Source organism: Galeopterus variegatus, unplaced genomic scaffold (assembly GCF_000696425.1).
Source record: "Galeopterus variegatus unplaced genomic scaffold, G_variegatus-3.0.2 Scaffold1443, whole genome shotgun sequence".
Taxonomy (NCBI): Eukaryota; Metazoa; Chordata; class Mammalia; order Dermoptera; family Cynocephalidae; genus Galeopterus; species Galeopterus variegatus.
Window position 1 is genome coordinate 276,236 of NW_007727554.1, and position 7,942 is coordinate 284,177.

The 7,942-nt window shown below is 47.2% G+C and overlaps 1 protein-coding gene across 1 annotated transcript in view; it reads left to right on the forward strand.

The window, feature by feature from the left end:
• The window catches only part of PFKP (phosphofructokinase, platelet), a 62,618-nt gene that overhangs the window by 2,035 nt on the left and 52,641 nt on the right, over positions 1–7,942 (forward strand). The window lies entirely within an intron of this gene.

A 7,942-nucleotide genomic window follows, 5' to 3' on the forward strand; every position in this document is an offset into this window, starting at 1 on the left:
AGCAGGAGCGTGTGCAGCAGGAGCGTGTGCAGCGGGCGCTGATGGGGTCCCCAGGCTGGACACCTCCCGCACCCCACAGGCCCGCCTTACTCCGACCGCGGGAAGCAGGGTTGCTGCACTATTAATACTGTAGTCAAGTGATGCCCAGTATAAAGGTCCCTCCGTCTCAGAGAAAGAAAACGTGGTACAGCGAAGACCGGATTGGAGAAATAAGAGCACGACTCGAGATAACATCGCCGGCGTTGCTTAAACGCCGCAGGATGCTCGTGCAGGAGTGGGCCTCCCGGTGTGGGGCCGACAGCGGCTTCCCGAGGTGCTTCAGAAGCACGTGCGTCCAGAGACCTCGTGCTACGACAAATTAGGAAGTGCCTTACGCGATCTTATCCTGGGTCACTGAAGAGAAGAACCTGGTGGTTCAGGAAGAGGAACAGGTCTCTGTAAGCCCTGCAAGATCAGGACTGCGAGGTTATTTAGAATTAAGGTGCTGTATTTGTTGAAAAAAATACTTTGAGCGCCCTGTCCCAAAGTTTGCTGAAATACTTGGTAGCTGGTGTACAGGCACGCTTGAAATTATGGGGCGATTGGCAGGAGTTCCATTTTTTTCTGATACTTATCCTGGTTCTGCCACTTGTGAGGAGTTACAGATATTAAAGTTTAGTAAGTCCATACCTCTTCTCTTCCATGGAAAAGGATACTTCGAAAACCAGTATTCTATGAGAACGTTGCTTGGTGGGTATAGCGTCAGGTTAACGGGAGAGATGGCTGCTCTTAGCCCCTCAGGTGGGATCAAATACCATGTCCTGCTCTCGGCCCTGACGTCCCTGGGGAAGCCAGTCAAGGCCAGTTGTCTGGGCATGGTTACCCAGACAGCTGAAGCACCCACCCAGTTTTTTCTTAGACTCCATACAAACAGCCGAGTCCTGCTGTGTTTGAGCATTTGGACACATTTCTTTTTGAGGAAGTTCACTTTGAGATGTTCTTAGAGGGCCTGGTTTTAGTTGCACGTGTTGTCTATTGTACTCCCATTCTGTTACTGTTTTTTCTTGACTCTAAATTTATATCAATACTTGATTTTCCCTGAGATAGAAGGATTTTGCTTGTAGCTAGAGATCCAGGACACAAAAGTCTTAATTTTAGGGTAGTTTTCTAATCAGATGTGAAATTATGGTAAAATTCCATGTCGAGATGACTGTAGCTAATATTTATTTGCCACATTTTATTTACGAGGAGCTTTACAATTCTTACCTCTGAGCCTACTTACATAGGTCTGCAATAGGTATTTATTTAGAGGAGGGGAGAAAGACCCACAGAGAAATAAGTAACATAGGTATTCATGTGGCTCATCCGTGGTATGGCAGGATTTAAACCACGCTCTATCAGATCTTAATCCCAAGTGCTCTCCACTAGACCATGTTCTTAAGAGGTCTTTTTGATGAGTCTGTACAATCTGGTTCATGCTCAAAAGTGAGCAAAGCTCAGCTTGCTCAAAACTACACAGATGACCTCTGGGCAGCTTTGTGGAAGAGAAAATGCCTTTTTACAGTGAGAGCAATCAAGGTGGCTGAAACAATGTAACACTTGATACCAAAGTGAAGGACTGTTTTTTTATTCCCCCCCAGTGGAATTTATATAATTATATTAAAAAACGTAAACTCTCCCATCTGTGTTCCTGACTCCCCAGCCCCTACATTCAGGAAGAATATTTCTAAGACTATTTTTTTTTCCCCTCGTCCTTTGGGTATCTTCTCTTGCCACAAGAAATTTCTGAAAATTTAAATTGATTTTCACTTTAAGCTATAACAAGTTCCACATTGCTGGATGAACAGACTTACCATGACTAAGTACCCAACCCCAAACTATAGTGAGTCACACACCAAAAATGACTCATCATTTTAGACATAGGTTGTGGCTTCTGCAGGGCCTGGGGTGTGGCGGACCTGGGAATGCTGGGAACTCCAAGTGCATCCCTAGGGTAGGGCAGATATGAAAGCTGAGTTCTGTTTGCCTATGGTGAGGTGAACATTAGTACAGTATTTACAGAAAGTTCACATAAATTGAGTATGTGTAAGTCTTTCCAATTGTAGTGAGAATAACTAGCATTTATTGACCGCCTGTTAAGTGGCAGGCGCTAAGTACTTCTGGTGCTAACTTACGCCCATTTTACGCAGGACCAAGTGAGGCCTGAGATGAGCTGGCCTCCCTGAGTTCACAGGGTTGAGTGGTGGGGCAGGGCCCTGTGTCTGCAGTGAGAACTTGGGGGCCGGGCAGGTGTGTTCACCAGCACAGTGCTTGGCACTTGACAGGCACCCAAACATTCATTGACTGCTTCCTCCGGAGTCTCCACTGAGGAAGTGTCAGGTCACTAGAACTTCTAGCTGTCTTCTTTTTTCACAAGGTCATTTAGGTGAACTAAACCCTCACTGATCAAAAGTACTCATTTTATCCTCAGAGCAATATGTGTGAACTATTAATGCTTCAAGATTAGGACTTTAAGCTGCAGTCAGAAGTGTGGGGGTCGCAGCAGACCTGACCCAGGTGCTAAGTTGGTTCTTCCATTTGATGCGTATTTATTGAACTGAGTTAGAGGCCTGCTTGGACTCCTTCATGCCTGGAGTTCTGCTTGCCCAAGAGCCTCTGAGATGCAAAGCGTGGGGGGACCCTTTACCATCCTGAAACTCTGAGCATATGCATTCTTTAACGGGACCTTTTCGGTTTAAAATGCAATAATTAACTTAGCAAGATGTATTGGGTCTAGGAGGCAGTGTGTGAATTATATTGTAACCCGATTGTACTGTGGGATATTCATGGAATTGCATCATTTTCCGTAAATGCAAATATCTTTGTGTGACATGTTCGGATGACCCTAGACATTTTGTCATCTTTCAGAAAAACTATGTTTTTCTCCTTGATTGCAGGAAACTAAAAGCTTTTGACACAGAATTCCAACCTGTATCAGGGAGAATTAGGACTACAGAAGCTCTATCAATTGGCTGGGCTGTCAGAAGCAATTAAAACTAGAAAAAAATAGGAAGACAAGGTAGCAACCTGTTAAGGGCAAACATCAGGATACAGAAGTGTGCATCCCCTACAACAGTGATGTTGTTCAAAGTACACATTCGGATAAAGAACAGATGGCTCTGTGTTAAGGCAAAAGTTGAGTCCCTTTCTGAGTTACTCTTTTTCAACAAGCTTCCTCTGGTGCTGTATTTTTATTTATTTATTATAAAGTATCTGCTAGGAAGCTCCAGTTTCCCCCACCATTCCTCTGCTCTGTGTATCTCACCACCCTGTACTGTGTTTAGGATTACAGTAATTGTGCTTGTCAGGATGTAAGAAGCCACAGAACGCATGGCAGAACAGTACCCAGTCTCAAAAGACTTATTTATAGGCCCTGCTTCCCGGCTCTGCTCTCTACTAACAGTGTGATAGGGTTTCGGTTTTTTCCCTTTGCAAAGTGAAGGAATTGGGATCACTCAATCTCTGTCTTCTCTCCCCTCCCTTCCCGAATTCTTACCATCAGTGAAAGCCTTCAGGCAAAAGTGTGCGGGAGAGAAGGCAGGGCTGTCTAGGCTGTCAGCCCTACGCTGAGTGCCCATTAACTACCTTCTCCATCCTCAAGTGCTTGCAGCCCCCTGAGGGATCCCCTTGGAGGCAGATTCTGAGTGTGTAGATCCAGCATTCACACCTGCAGCATGCTGGAGCTGCTGGATTTGCTGGGTTTGCAAACCCAGGAAGATCAGTTCCTTGGAGGTTTCTCCAAGACTATCCCAGTAGCTTCATAGGATTGTTTTCTGAGCTTGGCCAGGCATTTTGACTTAGAAGATTCATTATATAGGACTCCTTATCTAAAATGTTTATGTAGGTAATCTGGTCAGAAGCTTTGTGATTAGAGAATGATTGAAAGGAGGGTGTATAGTAAGCTCGGGCCGTCATTCTTTTGTACTTTTTCAGCTCTGAATAAATATCATTGAGGTTTTATTTCTGTTTTTATGTGGTCATTCCACACATGCACAGATCGCCCTCTGTGTGTCAAGGCTTGTGTTAGACAGAACAGTGGAGCCGCTTCTCCGGGAGCTTCCACTGCCATGATGGAGCAGACAGACTGTGTTTTACAGCTGGGGTTGCTGAGAGAGAGAAGGAAGCAGGATCTGGGGACACAAACTCCAGGGAAGCCACTGGTCAGGGACCTTTGACCTGACCCAAAAATGAGGAAGGAGCCAGCAGGCCACAGCTGGGAAGGCCAGGATGCAGGGGCCTGTGGGGGGATGAGAGAGAGTGGTATATCTGAGACAGGCAAGGTCCTGGGGAGCAGGCAGCGTGGGGCCAGGTGAGGACTTTGGATTTACCTTCTGTGGACTGGGAAGTCACGTGGAGATTACTGGCTGCCTCTGATAAGGGCGGCTTTGTGGAGGGTAGGGGTGGGGAGGCTGAGAGCCCAAATATAGGGTCTCCTGAGGAGCAGGATCAGGCCATACATGGAGGGTTGTTGGGCTGGGCACGGGGCAGGATACCTTGTGCCCACAGCACGCCCCCCTTGGGAGGGGGCCAGGGGGCTCGAGTGTGTTGGGCTGTGGAGTGGATAGGTGCTCATCTATTGCAGCAGGAAGAAAGAGTACATGAGCACAGGGAGACACAGGGAGGTGGGTGAAAGGATACTTCCTTACAGCAATGCTTATAGGAGCAGAAGTTGGAAAAACCAGGGAAAAACCATCCATAGGAAATTGCTTCTATGATGACACCTGAGTGATGGAACCTGAAATGGAATATTCATTAGTGATTGATGAGGAACACTGTATTGAGCTATGTGGCAGGTGCACCCAGTATGTCTAGTATCAAGGAGCAGGTGCAGGAGCAGCTGTCCAATGGGAAGGAGGCTCACGTTGGGAGCCAGTATTATGTTTGTAACTTCCAACAATCTGGTAGCCAAGTTAAAAAAAAGTAAATGTTAATGTGAAAAGTATGTTTTATCTAACCCACTATTTAAAGCCATAATCACTTACTGGGTAGATTATTAGTAAGATAGTTTACATTTTTCCCGCACTGTCTTTGAAGTCCAGTGTGTACCGATATGGCGCATTTCAAATTGGACAAGACCCACGTGTGGTCTAAGAGCCACAGATGGTGCATTTCTGCCTATATTTGAAAGATCCCTATGTGAGTGTTTATGTGCAAGTGTTGAGTGCAGGGTATGGCTGATGGTGTCACGACACTGGCTGCGGACGCTGGGACGCACATGCTGTAGGCACCCTCCAGCCTCCGGCCCTTTGCTTGCCTGGAGTGTTCTTTTCCAGATGTCCATTTGGCTAACTTCCCTCACCTTCTTCTGTTCTCTCCTCAATGTCGCTGTTCAGGGAAGCGTCCTCTGAGCTCCCGATGGACAGCTGCAGCCCCTTCCCATCCTCCCACTCCCAGTCCCCCGCCCTGCTCTGCTTGGTATTCCCCCCCCAGCTCTTACGACCATTTGCCAATGCGTAGAATTTATTTATCCTGTCGATTGCTCTTGGTGTCTTCTGACTGGAACAAGCTCCACCAGGGCCAGGGTCTTTCCCTATTTTGTCAGTGACATACCTGACAGTGCCTGGCAGACAGTGGATGCTCCATGCACGTGTAGTGGACGGATGGACGAGTCGGGAAGACCTGCTTACAGATTCCTCTCAAGTTCTCCCCCAGGACACCGTTGTTTGAATGTGCCTGAGGCCAGAGAGGCTCCCAGCTGGATGACTTGGAAGGACAGGGGACCATTCCCCTTAGGACCCCCACCCCTCCCTGTGCCTAAATCACTCAAAGAGAATGCTTTATAAAGGACTGTAACAGCAAGAGTGAGAGGGATGACTTGGAAGGACAGGGGACCATTCCCCTTAGGACCCCCACCCCTCCCTGTGCCTAAAATCACTCAAAGAGAATGCTTTATAAAGGACTGTAGCAGCAAGAGTGAGATAGGGTGTGTTTTAAGTTCATTTTCTGACAAACCAGTAAGAGGAGTGAGCGACCCAATTTTATTTTTTAAACAAGAAATTTAAATATTGCAATTAGAAAGTGGCTGACTCTGAGGGCTGGAGAATCCGCAGCAGAAGTGTCCCAGTCCTGTCAGAAAGGGTTAAGTGAGGAGATTTATTTCACTCTCCCATAACAGGCGCCAAAATGATGAGCCCAGATTATCTTATTAGAACCAATATATTTCTTGTTTTGTTCTTCTTAAGAATATTTGCCATTTAAATTTTATGAGACCATAATCTCAGGAAGCATTTGGAAACTGGTAAGTCCACCTCAGAGCAGCCAGTACACGAGAGTTTACCTAACACTTTGTTGCTAGGCTGGGCTGTGGGCACAGGAGGGACTCTGACCTAGGGGAGGACGTTATCTTGTGGCTGTCTTACCTGCACACTACTTTAGTAAGAAGCCTGTTTAGAATATGTAGTATTAAGAAAGTTATTTAATGATCCGTCCTTTCTGTTTCACTGAGAGTCATCATCTTGATTTCTCACTTATCTGCTCTCTCGTCTCTACACTGGTTCATTTTTGGTTTCCATAACAAATTTATACCTTCCCCGAGGACTGGGGTTTAGATATGTGTAAGTGATGAAGAGGTTACTTTCCAAATATTAGGACCCTTGCTTGGGAGCATGTAGGACTGTCAGCAAAACTGACTCCATCTTAGCCCTCCCCACAGAGCCTTGCAGGACCTGGGGAAGGGTCGTTAGAACGACTGACATGAACAGTTGCTGACTGTGACCAAGGTAGATGAAGTACCAGCAGGACGGTGGGCCCACCTGGCCCCCACATCATTTGCAGCTAGTTACGTTAATCTTGTTTAGGAAGTGTCTGTATAAACCTGAGCTTATCCTTGAGATGGCACAGAGAAGCTTGGCATGTGCCCTTGGGTCACCGTCCACCTGACCCATTACTCCATAAGTAAGCTACCCAGTGATAAAGCTCTTACCTTTATCTCATGGAATGGCCTATTTCATTGTTTGGCCTCGAGATACCTTTCCAGTTAGGTGGACAATCTGCCCTTGATCCACCTCCAGGAGGGAGGAGGATTACACTTTCCCACGGAAATTACAAAAGTTGTTTGATTCCCAGATGAGGCTACAAAAACCAAAACAAAACAAAATGAATTAACTTGACTGTGCCTGAGCTATTTGCTAAAACAGCAGCTCGAGTGTTGGGTGGCAGGCCCTGAAGCAGCCCTTCATTCTGACAGCTGGGCTTGGTGCCTGGGCCCCAGACGGCCCTGAGCAAGATGATGAAGTGGGGAGAGTTCACCCGCGAGACTGCAGCACCTGACTGCAAGGGCTCACGTCTTGATCCCAGTTGTGTGTAAAGGAGTCATCAATAAATACGACCCTCTCCCTGCGAACCCTTCACTGAACGTTCTTCAGGCACCTCTTCCTCCAGCTTCAACCTACAGACCCCACATGAGGCAGCAGTTTGCAGCCCTGACCTTACACCAAATCAGGGGAGAGTTAAAACCAAAGAGGCGCTGCCCCTAAGCAATTAAATGAGAAGTTGGCCTCAGCAGGCATTTTTTCTTCAATTTGGTGATTCTTTTTTTTTTTTTTTTTTGACCCGTAAGGGGATCTCAACCCTCAGCACGGTGTTGACTGCACCACGCTCAGCACTGCACTCTCCCGAGTGAGCCTCGGGGCCAGCCCCCCTTTGGTGATTCTAATGCACAGTCTTTGTAGCAGAGGAAACGAGGGAGTCTTCTAAGTTAAAATAAGACTAGGGTTGGAATTGCAGCTCTGCCACTTATAATTCTGTTACCTTTGGCTAATCAATTTGTCCCCTCGGAACCTCACCTTGTCATCCCTCCAGGCGGCATCAGGACCTGTGCAGGCTTCCTGTGAGGATCAGCCCAGCCCTCAGGGCTAACTCTGGCTGTTACTCTGTGCTAAGTCAGGTGGTGCCCTGCTGCGCCCCCCCCCCCCCCCCCCCCCCC